Here is a 16,401-nt window from a genome sequence, read left to right as displayed (position 1 = left end):
TGTTTAAACTGGAATGAAAAAAACATGAATTACACTACTTTTCAAAGTCTCTTGTCGTTATTTATGATACAAACAATTTGATTCATTTGTCTTACCCCACTACTTGTCTTTTAAATATATCTTTAACATATTGTATCCTTCAATTCTTCATTAAAATGAATATAAGTAGATGTTTCAAAATTTAAAAAATTAAAAAAATTTAAAAAAAGACAAAGAGTAATAGAATGGGTAAAAAAGCAAGACCCATCTATATGCTACCAACAAAAGGGTCACTTCAAACCCAAAGACATACACAGACTAAAACTGAAGAGATGGAAAAATATATTTCATGCAAATAACAGGGAGAAAAAAGCACATGCTGCAGTACTTGTATCAGACAAAATAGACTTCAAAACAAATAAAGTAACAAGAGACAAAGAAGGAGACATAATGATAAAGGAGACAGTCCAATGAGAGGATATAACCATTATAAATATATATGCACCCAACACAGGAGCACCAGCATATGTGAAACACGATGCTAACAGAATAAAAGGAGGAAATAGAATGCAATGCATTCATTTTAGGAGACTTCAACACACCATTCACTCCAAAGGACAGATCCACCAGACAGAAAATAAGTAAGGACACAAAGGCACTGAACAACACATTAGAACAGTTGGACCTAACAGACAGCTACAGAACTCTACACCCAAAAGCAGCAGGATACACATTCTTCACAAGTGCACATGGAAAGTTTTCCAGAATAGACCACATACTAGGCCACAAAAAGAGCCTCAGTAAATTCAAAAAGATTGACATTCTACCAACCAACTTTTCAGACCACAAAGGTATAAAACTAGAAATAAATTCTACAAAGAAAACAAAAAGGCTCACAAACACATGGAGGCTTAACAACATGCTCCTAATCAATGGATCAATGACCAAATTAAACAGAGATCCAGCAATATATGGAGACAAATGAAAACAACAGCACAAAGCCCCTACTTCTGTGGGATGCAGCGAAGGAAGTTCTAAGAGGAAAGTATATAGCAATCCAGGCATATTTAAAGAAGGAAGAACAATCCCAAATGAATAGTCTAAATTCACAATTATTGAAACTGCAAAAAGAACAACAAATGAGGCCCAAAGTCAACAGAAGGAGGGACATAATAAAGGTCAAACAATAAATAAATAAACTTGAGAAGAATAAAATAGAAAAAAATTAATGAAACCAAGTGCCGACTCTCTGAGAAAATAAACAAAATAGATAAAATAGATTAAGAAAAAAAGAGAATCTACACATATAAACAGAATTGGAAATGAGAAAGGAAAAATCACAATGAACACCACAGAAATACAAATAATTATTAGAGAATACCATTAAAATCTGTATGCTAACAAGCTGGATAACCTAGAAGGAATTGACAACTTTCTAGATAAATACAACCTTCCAAGACTGACCCAGGAAGAAACAGAAAACCTAAACAGACCAATTACAAGCAACAAAGTTGAATCGGTAATCAAAAACTACCAAACAACAAAACCTCCGGACCAGATGGAGTCACCGCAGAATTTTATCAGACATTTACAGAAGACATAATACTGATTCTCCTTAAAATTTTCCAAAAAATAGAAGAGGAGGGAATACTTTCAAAGTCATTCTATGAAGCCAGCATCACTCTAACACCAAAACCAGGCAAAGACACCACAAATAAAGAAAGCTACAAACCAATATCCCTGATGAATGTAGATGCAAAAATACTCAAGAAAATATTAGCAAACCAAATTCAAAAATACATCAAGAGGATCATAAACCACAATCAAGTGGGATTCTTCCCAGGGATACAAGGATGGTACAACATTCAAAAATCCATCAGTATCATCACATCAATACAAAGAAGGACAAAACCATGTGATCATCTCCACAGAACCTGAAAAAGCATTAGACAAAATTCAACATCCATTCATGATAAAAACTCTCAACAAAATGGGTATAGAGGGCAAGTACCTCAACATAATAAAGGCCATATACAACAAACCCACAGCCAACATTATACATAAAAGGGAGAAGCCAAAAGCCTTTCCCCTAAGATCAGGAACAAGACAAGGATGCCCACTCTCCCCACTTTTATTCAGCATATTACTGGAGGTCTAGCCATGGCAATCAGACAACACAAAGAAATAAAAGGCATTCCTATTGGTAAGGAAGAAGCCAAACTGTCACTGTTTGGAGATGACAACATATTTTATATAAAAAACAATAAAGAATCCACTCCAAAATTATTAGAACTGATATCTGAATTCAGCAAAGTTGCAGAATACAAAATTAATACACAGAAATCTGTTGTATTCCTATACACTAATGATGAACTAGCAGAAAGAGAAATCAGGAAAATATTTCCATTCACAACTGCATCAAAAGGAATAAAATACCTAGGAATTAACATAACCAAGGAAGTGAAAGATGTATACACTGAAAACTACAAGACACTCTTAAGAGAAATTAAAGAGGACACTAAAAAATGGAAATTCATCCCATGCTCTTGGGTAGGAAGAATTAATATTGTCAAAAAGACCTCTCTGCCTAAAGCAATCTACAGATTCAATGCAATCCCTATCAAAATACCAACAGCATTCCTCAATGAACCAGAACAAATAGTTCAAAAATTCATATGGAAGCACAAAAGACCCATAATAGCCAAAACAATCCTGAGAAAGAAGAATAAAGTAGGGGGCATCTTGCTTCCCAACTTCAAGCTCTACTACAAAGCCACAGTAATCAAGACGATTTGGTACTAGCACAAGAACAGACCCACAGACCAGTGGAACAGACTAGAGACTCCAGTTATTAACCCAAGCATATATGGTCAATTGATATGCAATAAAGGGGCCATGGATATACAATGGGGAAGTTACAGCCTCTTCAACAGCTGGTGTTGGCAAAACTGGACAGCTATATTTAAGAGAATGAAATTGGATTACTGTCTAACTTCATACATAAAAGTAAACTTGACAATGCATAGATTAAAGATGGTGGCAAGAGAGGAGAGAGAGAGGCTTCCTCTTACAACTGGATACAATTAGAAAATTTAATTGGTGCAACTAATCCTGAGAGAGCAACAGGAAAGAGGATGCGTCAGACTGCACACACCTGGAGAAAAGAGCAGACCTCAGCGAATGGGGTAACATACCAGAGCTGTGGCTCCACAGGACCCGAGCCCCTACCCCACCCCAGCTCACTGGAAGGAGGAAGAGAAACAGAGCAAGGAGGGAGTGGAAGGCTTGGGACTGCTGAATACCTAGTTCTGGAGATCTGCGCTGGGAGCACAAACCTGCATTTCATGGTGCTTTCATGACACTCACATGACTACGGGCTTGGAAAGTTAATACAGGCAGAGTTCCTGGGGAGACAGGGATTCCGGCTGCTTGTGGAAAGCAGGGATCCATATCTGGCTGCTCTGGGACAAAAAACTTATACCTGTGTGACTGGCCTACTGGCTCAGGCAGTGGAGACAGGCACAGCAGCCAGGAGGTGGGGAACAGCTCTTTCCTGCCCCCAGGCACCAGTACCACTCGCCTGCAACCCCCGACATTGCTTCAGGGGCTCAGCAGCTCCAGAATAGAGATTCTGGACACTGGAGGGTGCCATATACAAACATGAAACGCCAAAGGAACCTTGTCCAGAGTAAAATTGTTAATACAACTCCCGAGAAAGATTTAAATGATATGGACCTCGTGACTCTTCCTGAAAGGGAGTTCAAAATAAAAATAATCAACATCCTAACAGAGGTACGGAAAGACATCCAAGAACTCAGGAATGAATTCAGGTCAGAGATCCAATCATTAAACAACATGATGGAGGGTATTAAAAGCAGGTTGGATACGGTGGAGGAGACAATAAATGAAATAGAAACTAGAGAAGAGGAATACAAAGAAGCTGAGGCACAGAGAGAAAAAAAGATCTCTAAAAATGAAAGAATATTGAGAGAACTGTGTGACCAATCCAAGCAGAACAATATTTGCATTATAGGGATACCAGAAGAAGAAGAGAGAGAAAAAGGGATAGAAAGTGTCTTTGAGGAGGTAGTTGCTGAAAACGTCCCCAATCTGGGAAAGGAGATAGTCTCTCAGGCCATGGAGATCCACAGGTCCCCCTACACAAGGGACCCAAGGAAGACAACACCAAAACACATAGTAATTAAAATGGGAAAGATCAAGGATAAGGACAGACTGTTAAAAGCAGCCAGAGGCAGAAATAAGATCACATACAAAGGAAAGCCCATCAGACTAACAACAGACTTCTCAGCAGAAACCTTATAGGTCAGAAGGGAGTGGGATGATGTATTTAATACAATGAAGCAGAAGGGCCTGGAACCAAGATTACTTTATCCAGCAAGATTATCATTTAAATTTGAAGGGGGGATTAAACAATTTCCAGATAAGCAAAAGCTGAGAGAGTTTACCTCCCACAAACCATCTCTGCAGTCTATTTTGGAGGGACTGCTATAGATGGAAGTGTTCCTAGGGTTGGATAGCTGTCACCAGAGGTAGTAAAATCATGGTAGGGAGGGTGGAGCAGCTGATTGCGAAGCAGATGCAAAATTAAATTGACTATCCCCAAAGCCAATCAAGGGATAGAGAAAAAGTACAGAATCTTATACCTAATATATAAAGAATGAAGGAGGAAGAAAAAGGAGAAGAAATAGAAAAGAACCTTTAGATTGTCTTTGTAACAGCATACTGAGTTAAGTTAGACTCTTAGATAGTAAGGAAAGTGACCTGGAACCTTTGGTAACCACGAATCTAAAGCCTGAAATGGCAATAAGTACATAACTATCGATAATCACCCTAAATGTAAATGGACTGAATGCACCAATCAAAAGACACAGAGTCACTGAACAGATAAAAAAACAAGACCCATCTATATGCTGCTAACAAGAGACTCACTTCAAACCCAAAGACATGCACAGACTAAAAGTCAAGCTATGGAAAAAGATATTTCATGCAAACAATAGGGAGAAAAAAGGTGTTGCAATACTAGTATCAGACAAAATTGACTTCAAAACAAAGTAACAAGAGATACAGAAGGACATTACATAATGATAAAGGTCTCAGTCCAACAAGAGGATATAACCATTATAAATATATATGCACCCAACACAGGAGCACCAGCATATGTGAAACAAATACTAACAGAACTAAAGGAAGAAATAGACTGCAATGCATTCATTTTAGGAGACTTCAACACACCATTCACTCCAAAGGACAGATCCACCAGACAGAAAATAAGTAAGGACACAGAGGCACTGAACAACACCCTAGAACAGATGGACCTAATAGACATCTACAGAACTCTACACCCAAAAGCAACAGGATACACATTCTTCTCAAGTGCACATGGAACATTCTCCAGAATAGACCATATACTAGGCCACAAAAAGAGTCTCAGTAAATTCCAAAAGATTGAAATCCTACCAACCAACTTTTCAGACCACAAAGGCATAAAACTAGAAATAAATTGTACCAAGAAAACAAAAAGGCTCACAAACACATGGAGGCTTAACAACACGCTTCTAAATAGTCAATAAATCAATGAACAGATTAAAATGGAGATCCAGCAATATATGGAAATAAATGAAAACAACAGCACAAAGCCCCACTTCTGTGGGACACAGCAAAAGCAGTCTTAAGAGGAAAGTATATAGCAATCCAGGCACACTTGAAGAAGGAAGAACAATCCCAAATGAATAGTCTAATGTCACAGTTATAAAAATTGGAAAAAGAAGAACAAATGAGGCCTAAAGTCAGCAGAAGGAGGGACATAATAAAGATCAGAGAAGAAATACACAAAATTAAGAAGAATAAAACAATAGAAAAAATCAATGAAACCAAGACCTGGTTCTTTGAGAAAATAAATAAAATAGATAAGCCTCTGACCAGACTTATTAAGAGAAAAAGAGAATCAACACACATCAAAAGAATCAGAAATGAGAAAGGAAACATGACGACAGACCCAACAGAAATACAAAGAATTATTCGAGACTACTATGAAAACCTATATGCTAACAAGCTGGAAAACCTAGAATAAATGGACAACTTCCTAGAAAAATACAACCTTCCAAGATGGACCAAGGAAGAAACACAAAATCTAAACAAACCAATTACAAGCAAAGAAATTGAAGCAGTAATCAAAAAACTACCCAAGAAAAAAAACCCTGGACCAGATGGATTTACCTCAGAATTTTTTCAGACATACAGAGATAATACCCATTCTCCTTAAAGTTTTCCAAAAAAATAGTAGAGGAGGAAATACTCCCAAACTCATTTTATGAAGCCAACATCACCCTAATACCAAAACCAGACAAAGACCCCACCAAAACAGAAAATTACAGACCAATATCCCTGATGAACATAGATGGAAAAATACTCACTAAAATATTAGCAAACAAAATTCAAAAATATATCAAAAGGATCATACACCATGACCAAGTGGGATTCATCCCAGGGATGCAAGGATGGTACAACATTCAAAAATCCATCAACATCATCCACCACATCAACAAAAAGAAAGACAAAAACCACATGATCATCTCCATAGATGCTGAAAAAGCATTTGACAAAATTCAGCATTCATTCATGATAAAAACTCTCAGCAAAATGGGTATAGAGGTCAAGTACCTCAACATAATAAAGGCCATATACGATAAAACAACAGCCAACATTATACTGAACAGCGAGAAGCTGAAAGCTTTTCCTCTGAGATCGGGAACAAGACAGGGATGCCCTCTCTCCCCACTGTTATTTAACATAGTACTGGAGGTCCTAGCCACAGCAATTAGACAAAACAAAGAAATACAAGGAATCCAGATTGGTAAAGAAGAAGTTAAACTGTCACTATTTGCAAATGACATGATATTGTACATAAAAAACCCTAAAGACTCCACTCCAAGACTACTAGAACTGATATTGGAAGACAGCAAAGTTGCAGTATACAAAATTAACACACAGAAATCTGTGGCTTTCCTATACACTAACAATGAACCAATAGAAAGAGAAATCAGGAAAACAACTCCTTCACAATTACATCAAAAAGAATAAAATACCTAGGAATAAACCTAACCAAAGAAGTGAAAGACCTATACCCTGAAAACTATAAGACACTCTTAAGAGAAGTTAAAGAGAACACTAACAAATGGAAACTCATCCCATGCTCTTGGCTAGGAAGAATTAATATCATCAAAATGGCCATCCTGCCCAAAGCAATATACAGATTTGATGCAATCCCTATCAAATTACCAACAATATTCTTCAATGAACTGGAACAAATAGTTCAAAAATTCATATGGAAACACCAAAGACCCCAAATAGCCAAAGCAACCCTGAGAAAGAAGAATAAAGTGGGGGGGATCTCACTCCCCAAATTCAAGCTCTACTACAAAGCCATAGTAATCAAGACAATTTGGTACTGGCACAAGAACAGAGCCACAGACCAGTGGAACAGAATAGAGACTCCAGACATTAACCCAAACATATATGGTCAATTAATATTCGATAAAGGAGCCATGGACATACAATGGGGAAATGACAGTCTCCTCAACAGATGGTGCTGGCAAAACTGGACAGCTACATGTAAGAGAATGAAACTGGATCACTGTCTAACCCCATACACAAAAGTAAATTCAAAATGGATCAAAGACCTGAATGTAAGTCATGAAACCATAAAACTCTTAGAAAAAAACATAGGCAAAAATCTCTTGGATGTGAACATTAGCAACTTCTTCATGAATATACCTCCCCGGGCAAGGAAAACAAAAGCAAAAATGAACAAGTGGGACTATATCAAGCTGAAAAGCTTCTGTACAGCAAAGGACACCATCAATAGAACAAAAAGGTACCCTACAGTATGGGGGAATATTTTCATAAATGACAGATCCGATAAAGGCTTGACATCCAAAATATATAAAGAGCTCACACTTCTCAACAAACAAAAAGCAAATAATCCAACTAAAAAACGGGCAGAGGAGCTGAACAGACAGTTCTCCAAAGAAGAAATTCAGATGGCCAACAGACACATGAAAAGATGCTCCACATCACTAGTTATCAGAGAAATACAAATTAAAACCACAATGAGATATCACCTCACACCAGTAAGGATGGCCACCATCCAAAAGACAAACAACAACAAATCTTGGCGAGGTTGCGGAGAAAGGGAAACCCCCCTATACTGCTAGTGGGAATGTAAATTAGTTCAACCATTGTGGAAAGCAATATGGAGGTTCCTCAAAATGCTCAAAATAGACTTACCATATGACCCAGGAATTCCACTTCTAGGAATTTACCCTAAGGATGCAGCACTCCAGTTTGAAAAAGACAGATGCACCCCTATGTTTATCGCAGCACTATTTACAATAGCCAAGAAATGGAAGCAACCTAAGTGTCCACCACTAGATGAATGGATAAAGAAGATGTGGTATATATACACAATGGAATATTATTCAGCCATAAGAAGAAAACAAATCCTACCATTTGCAACAACATGGATGGAGTTAGACGGTATTATGTCCAGTGAAATAAGCTAGGTGGGGAAAGTCAAGTACCAAGTGATTTCCCTCATTGTAGAGTATAAGAACAAAAGAAAAACTGAAGGAACAAAACAGCAGCAGAATCACAGAACCCAAGAATGGACTAACAGTTACCAAAGGTAAAGAGAATGGGGAGAATGGGAGGGTTGGGAGGGATAAGGGTGGGAAAGAAGAAAGGGGATATTATGATTAGCATGTATAATGTGGGTGGTGGGGGAAAGGGGAGGGCTTTGCAACACAGAGAAGACAACTAGTGATTCTACAACATCTTACTATGCTGATGGACAGTGACTGTAATGGGGTTTGTTGGGGGGACTTGGGGTAGGGGAGAGCCTAGAAAACATAATCTTCAAAAAAAAAGAAATATCTGATAAAAAAAATGAAATCATAAAACTCTTAGAAGAAAACATAGGCAAAACTCTCTTGAATATAAACATGAGCAATTTCTTCATGAACATATCTCCACAGGCAAGGGAAACAAAAGCAAAAATGAACAAGTGAAACTACATCAAACTAAAAAGCTCTGTACAGCAAGGATACCATCAGCAGAACTAAAAGGCATCCTACAGTATGGGAGAATATATTCATAAATGACATGTCCAATAAGGGGTTGACATCCAAAATATACAAAGAGCTCATGCACCTCAACCAACAAAAAGCAAATAATCCAATTAAAAATAGGCAGAGGAACAACATGGATGGAGCTAGAGGGTATTATGCTCAATGAAATAAGCCAGGAGGAAAAAGACAAGTATCAAAGTATTTCACTCATATGTGGAGTATAAGAACAAAGAAAAAACTGAAGGAACAAAACAGCAGCAGACACACAGAACCCAATAATGGACTAACAGTTACCAAAGGGAAAGGGACTGGGGAGGATGGGTGGGAAGGGAGGGACAAGGGGTAAAAAGGTGCATTATGATTAGCAGACATAATAGGGGGGGACGGGGAGGGCTGTGCAATACAGAGAAGACAAGTAGTGATTCTATAGCATCTTACTACACTGATGGACAGTGACTATAATGGGGTATGTGTTGGGGAATTGGTAATGGGGGGAGTCTAGTGACCATATGTTGCTCATGTAATTGTAGATTAATGATACCAAAATTTAAAAAAAAATAGGCAGAGGATCTGAACAGACATTTCACCAAAGAAGAAATTCAGATGGCCAACAGGCACATGAAAAGATGCTCCATATTGCTAATCATCAGAGAAATGCAAATTAAAACTACAGTGAGATGTCACCTCACACCGGTTCGGATGGCCAACATCCAAAAGACAAACAACAACAAATGTTGGCAAGGATGTGGAGAAAGGACAATCCTCCTACACTGCTGGTGGGAATGTAAACTAGTTCAACCATTGTGGAAAGCAGTGTGGAGGTTCTTCAAAAACTAAAAATAGAAATACCATTTGATCCAGGAATGCCACTCTGAGGAATTCACCCTAAGAATGCAGCAACCCAGTTTCAAAAAGACATATGCACCCCTATGTTTATCGCAGCACTATTTATAATAGCCAAGAAATGGAAGCAACCTAAGTGTCCATCGGCAGATGAATGGATAAAGATGTGGTACATATACACAATGGGATACTATTCAGCCATAAGAAGAAAACAAATCCTACCATTTGCAACAACATAGATGGAGCTAGAGGGTAGTATGCTCAGTGAAATAAGTCAGGTGGAGAAAGATAAGTGTCAAATGATTTCACTCATCTGTGGAGTATAAGAACAAAGAAAAAACTGAAGGAAAAAACAGCAGCAGACTCACAAAACTCAAGAATGGACTAAACAGTTACCAAAGGGAAAGGAACTGGGGAGGACGAGTGGGAAGAGAGGGAGAAGGGAAAAAAGGGGCATTATGATAGCACACATAATGTAGGGGAGGGCACAGGGAAGGCAGTATAGCACAGAGAAGACAAGTAGTGACTCTACAGCATCTTACTGTGCTAATGGACAGTGACTGTAATGGGGTCTGTGGTGGGGACTTGATGACGGGGGGAGTCTAGTAACCACAGTGTTGCTCATGTGGTTGTACATTAATGATACCAATAAATAAATAAATAAAAATAACAAGTAAAGAGGGACCAGATTTTTAGTTGATGGCACATCTGCTCCTAAAGGATGACCTAGACACTATAGCAATGAATCTGATATGACAAAATATAAAGTACCTAGGCTGGGAACTCAATCCTGCACACAGCCTCCTGGTGTGTCAGGGAAACAGAAAAGAGACACAGTAGAGAGGAAAAAAATTGAATGCTGAATTAGGCAGATAAAGATTTGAAATGAGCCTGAAGAATGAGCAGATTCATATGATTCATGGTTAGATCACTTGGGCCACTCTATTAAGACATTAGAATAACACCAGAAGTGTCTGTACATGGGTGTTAAAACTCACTTCCCATTTTTACTTTCACTAGTAAAAATGCAGCATGACAATTTTAAAAATATTCGTCACCAAAAAATTATCTGAAAGAGTTGGAAAAATCACTTGCCTCCACCTTGTATTTACTCTCTGTAAGTTATTTTCATATGTGAACAAAAGGTTCAGTGCTCCTATTAATTACCTAAAAAAAAAGTTAATCTCCTTTACCAGTATGGAATTAGGGAATCAAGAGGTAGATCAATTAAATGTTCCATGTATCTAAGATATTAGAAGTATCCTTTCATATGTTAAAGGAGCTTCTGTACATAGAAATTCTCTTAAGTCTAAATATTTTTTCTCTGTGAAAAACCTACAGTAAAGGTAGTAGACCAATTACTTACTAAGCAAGTATGAAGTAAAAAAAATGGTAGTAAAATCAACTGTACACAAAATCAGTCAAGGGATACATGAAAGATGTAGAGTATGACATCTTATTCATAAAGTAGGAGGAAGAAGAATGATTTAAAAAGTAGTACTTTTAGATTGTGTTCAAAATAGTGGCCATCAACTTAATATAGACTGTTATATATTTAGGAAACTATCTATAAACCTTACAGTAACCACAAACTTAAAGTCTACAATAGATACACAAAAAAACTTCTAAAAGAAATCCAGGAATAACATTAAAGAAAACCATCAAATAACAAGGGAACAGTGTAAGAGAGGAAAAAAGGAACAGAGAGGAACTACAAAAACAACCAGAAAGCAACTGACAAATGGCAATAAATACAAATGTATCACTAATTACTTTAATTTAAATAGATTAAATATACCTTTTATAAAATACAGGGTGGCAGAATGAATAAAGAAACAAGACCCATCTATATACTGTCTACCTAGACTAACGTCAGACCTCAAGACTTACAGAGACTGAAAGTAAAGGGGTAGAAAAAGATGTTTCATGTAAATAGAAAGAAAAAAAAGCAAGAGTAGCAGTACTTATATCAGACAAAATAGACTTCAAAACAGAGAAAGTAATGAGAGACAAAGAAGAATATACATAATGATAAATGGATCAGTCCAACAATAGGAAATAATTTTAAGTATCTATGTACCCAACATAGGAGCACCTAAATTTTTTTTTATTAAGGTATCATTGACATACAATCTCATGAAGGTTTCACATGAGCAACATTGTGGTCACTACATTCACCCATATTATCAAGCCCCAAACACACACCCCAACAGAGTCACTGTCCATCACTGTAGCAAGATGCCATGAAGTCACTATTTGTCTTCTCTGTACTACACTGTCTTTCCCTAACCCCCTACACCATGTGTGTGAATCACACTACCCCTCAATCCCCTTATCCCTCCCTCCTCACCCAGCCTCCTCCACCCCTCCCCTTTGGTAACTGCTAGTCCGTTCTTGGAGTCTCTGAGTCTGCTGCTGTTTAGAAACCCCTAAATTTATAAAACAAATACTAACAAACTTCAGGGGGAAATAAACAACAACACAATCATACTAGGGGACTTTAACACCCCACTTATCAATGGAGAGATCATCAAGACAGAAAATAAGTAAGAAAACAGAGGCACAGAATAACACCTTACATCAGATGGACTTAACAGATGTATACAGAACATTCCACCCAAAAGCAGCAGGATAAACATTTTCTCAAGTGCACATAGAATGTTCTCCAGAATAGATAACATATCAGACCACAAGAAGAACCGCAATAAATTCAAGAAGATTTAAATTGTATCAAGCACCTTTTCAGACCACAATGAAATGAAACTAGGAATCAATTACATGAAGAAAAAAAAACATGGAAGCTAAAAAACATGCTTCTAAATAGTCAATGCAGAAATGAACAAATCAAAGAAGAAAGCAATACATGGAGACAAACAGAAATACAACAGTTAAAATCTGTGGGACACCACAAAAGCAGTTCTAAGATGGAAATACATAGCAATACAGGCCAAACTCAAGAAATAAGAACAATCCCATACACAGCCTAAACTCACAACTAAAGAAACTAGAAACAGATGAACAAATGAAACCCAAAGTTAGTAGGAGGGACATAATAAAGATCAGCACAGAAATAAATAAAATATAGAAAAATAAAACAATAGAAAAAAATCAATGAAACCAAGAGCTGGTTCTTTGAGAAGATAAACAAAACAGACAAACCCCTAGCCAAAATTATCAAGAAAAAAAGAGAAAGGACAAAAATAAACACAATCAGAAATGAAAAAAAAGTAAAAGTAACAACTGGTACCACAGAAATGCAAAGAATTATTAGTGATTTCTATGAAAAATTACATGCCAATAAATGGAACAACCTAGAAGAAATGGAAATACTCCGAGAAAAGTACATCTTTCCATGACTGACCCAGAAAGAAACAGAAAATCTGAATACAGACTTATTACCAGTAACAAAATTGAACTGGTAATCAAAAAACTTCCAACAAACAAAAATCCAGGACCACATGGCTTCACAGCTGAAGTCTACTAAACATTCAAAGAAGAGCTAATACCCATCCTTCTTAAAATATTCCAGAAAGTAGAAGAGGAGGGAATGTTTCCAAACTCATTCCATGAGGCCAGCATCACTCTAATAGCAAAACCAGACAAAGATACTACAAAAAAAGAAAATTACAGACTAATATCCCTGATGAACATTGATACAACAATCCTCAACAAAATATTAGCAAACCAAATTCAAATATACATTGAAAGGATCATTCATCACAACCAAGTGGGATTTATTCCAGGGATGCAAGGATGGTATAACATTCATAAATCAATCAGTGTGATACCCCCACATTCACAAAAGGAAGGAGAAAACCATATGATCATCTCAATAGATGCTGAAAAAGCATTTGAAAAATTCAATATCCATTCATAATAAAAATTCAACAAAGTGGGTACAGAGGGTACATATTTCAACACAATAAAGGCCATATATGACAAACCCACAGCTAACATCATACTCAATGGAAAAAAAGCTGAAAGGTATTCCTCTAAGATCAGGAATAAGACAAGGACGTTCACTCTCACCACTTTTATCCAACATAGTACTGGAAGTCCTGGCCATCAGACAGGATAAAGAGATGAAACACACCCAAATTGGTAAGGAAGGAGTAAAACTGTCACCATTTGCAGATGATGTAATACTATATACAGACAACATTAGAGACTCCACCAAAAAGTACTAAAACAAATAACTAGATTCAGCAAAATTGCAAGACAGAACTCAATATAGAGAAATATGTTGCATACCTATATACTGACGAAGTAGCAGAAAGAGATATCAGGAAAACAATTCAATTTACAACTGCACCAGAAAGAATAAAATACCCAGGAACAAATCTAACCAAGGAGGTGAAAGACCTGTACTCTGAAAACTATAAGACACTGATGAGAGACATTAGACACATGTAAATGGAAATCTATCCCATGCTCGTGGATAGAAAGAATTAATATTGTCAAAATGGCCATCCTGCCCAAAGCAATCTACAGATCAATGCAATCCCTATCATAATACCAACAGCATTCTTCCATGAACTAGAAGAAATAGTTCTAAAATTTATATGCAACCACAAAAGACCCCAGATAGCCAAAGCAATCCTGAGAAAGAACAATGCTGGGGGTATTAGGCAACCTGACTTAAAGCTTTACTATAAAGCTAAGTAATCAAAACAGTATGGTACTGGCACAAGAATAGATCCAATGGAACAATGGAACAGAATAGAGCCCAGAAATATACCCACACATATATGGTCAGTTAATATATGATAAATGAGCCATGAATATACAATGGGGAAAAGACAGTATCTTCAATAACTGGTATTGGGAAAACTGGACAGATACATGCAAGAGAATGAAACTAGATTACTATCTAACACCATACACAAATATAAACTCAAAATGGATTAAAAACCCAACTATAAGACATGAAATCATAAAACTCTTAGAAGAAAATATAGGCAAAAATCTCCTAAACACAAGCATGAGCAATTTTTTTCTGAACACATCTCCCTGGGCAAGGGAAACAAATGCAAAAATAGACAAGTAGGACTACATAAACTAAAAAACTTTTATACAGCAAAGGACACCATCAACAAAACAAAAAGGCAACCTACAGTATGTGAGAATATATTCATATATGATTTATCTGGTAAGGGGTTAACATCCAAAATATATAAAGAACTCATACAACTCAATACCAAAAAAAAAAAACAGCCCAATTAAAAAATGGGCAGAGGATTTGAACATTTTTCCAGAGAACAAATACAGATAGCCAACAGACACATGAAAAGATGCTTCACATTGTTCATCATCACTGAATTGCAAATCAAAACCACAATGAGATATCACCTCACACCAATCGAATGGCCACTATCCAAAAGACAAGAAATAAAAAGTGTTGGCAAGGCTGTGAAGAAAAGGGTACCTCCCACACTTTAGGCAGGAATGTTAAATTGGTGCAGCCTCTATGGAAAGCTGTATAGAGGTTACTCAAGAAACTAAAAACAGATATTTCATATGACCCAGTAATTCTACTTCTAGGAATTTACCCAAAGAAAACTAAATCCCTGATTCAGAAAGATATATGCACCCCTATATTTATCACTTCATTGTTTACAATAGTCAAGATATGGAAGCAACCTAAGTGTCCATCAACAGAGAAATGGGTAAAGATGTGGTATGTACACATGGTGGAATATTATTTGGCCATAAAAAAGAAAGAAATTCTGCCATTTGTGACAACACAGACGGACCTAGAGGGTATTATGCTAAGTGAAATAAGCCAGGCAAAGAAGGACAAACACCATATGATTTCACTTATTTGTGGAATGTAAAAGAAAACAAAAGAAAATGAACAAAACAGCAACAGACTCATAGACACTGAGAAGTAAATGGTTGTTGCCATGGCAGAGGGGTTAGGGAGTGGAGAGAAGTGGGTGAAGGGGATAAAGAGGCACAAAATCTCAATCATAATAAAAATTAGTCATAGGAAGGAAAGTACACCATAGAGTATATAGTCAGTAGTTCTGTAACACCTTTCTATGTTGACAGATAATAACTACACTAAATGGGGTGAGGATTTAATAATGTACATAACTGTTGAATCACTAGGTTATATTCTTGAAACCAATAAATATTGTGTATTACCTATACTTCACTTTAAAAAAAGAATTTTTAAAGAAATGTCCTTCCTTGTACACCCAAAAAATACTTTCCCCAATTTTCCACTACCATTCTGGACACCCATATGGCACACTGAAAAGAGATGAAAATCACATTCACCTTGTTTGAAAAAATTCAAAACCATTCTTGATACAAACTCTCAGTAAACTAGGAATAAAAGAGAATTTCCTTAACTTTATAGTAGCTAATGTTCTAATGGTGAAAGGTATACTGTCTTTCAAGGAAACAAGGCAATAATTCCACTCTCATC

Source organism: Manis javanica, chromosome 17 (genome assembly GCF_040802235.1).
Source record: "Manis javanica isolate MJ-LG chromosome 17, MJ_LKY, whole genome shotgun sequence".
Taxonomy (NCBI): Eukaryota; Metazoa; Chordata; class Mammalia; order Pholidota; family Manidae; genus Manis; species Manis javanica.
This window is presented reverse-complemented; position numbering follows the sequence as displayed.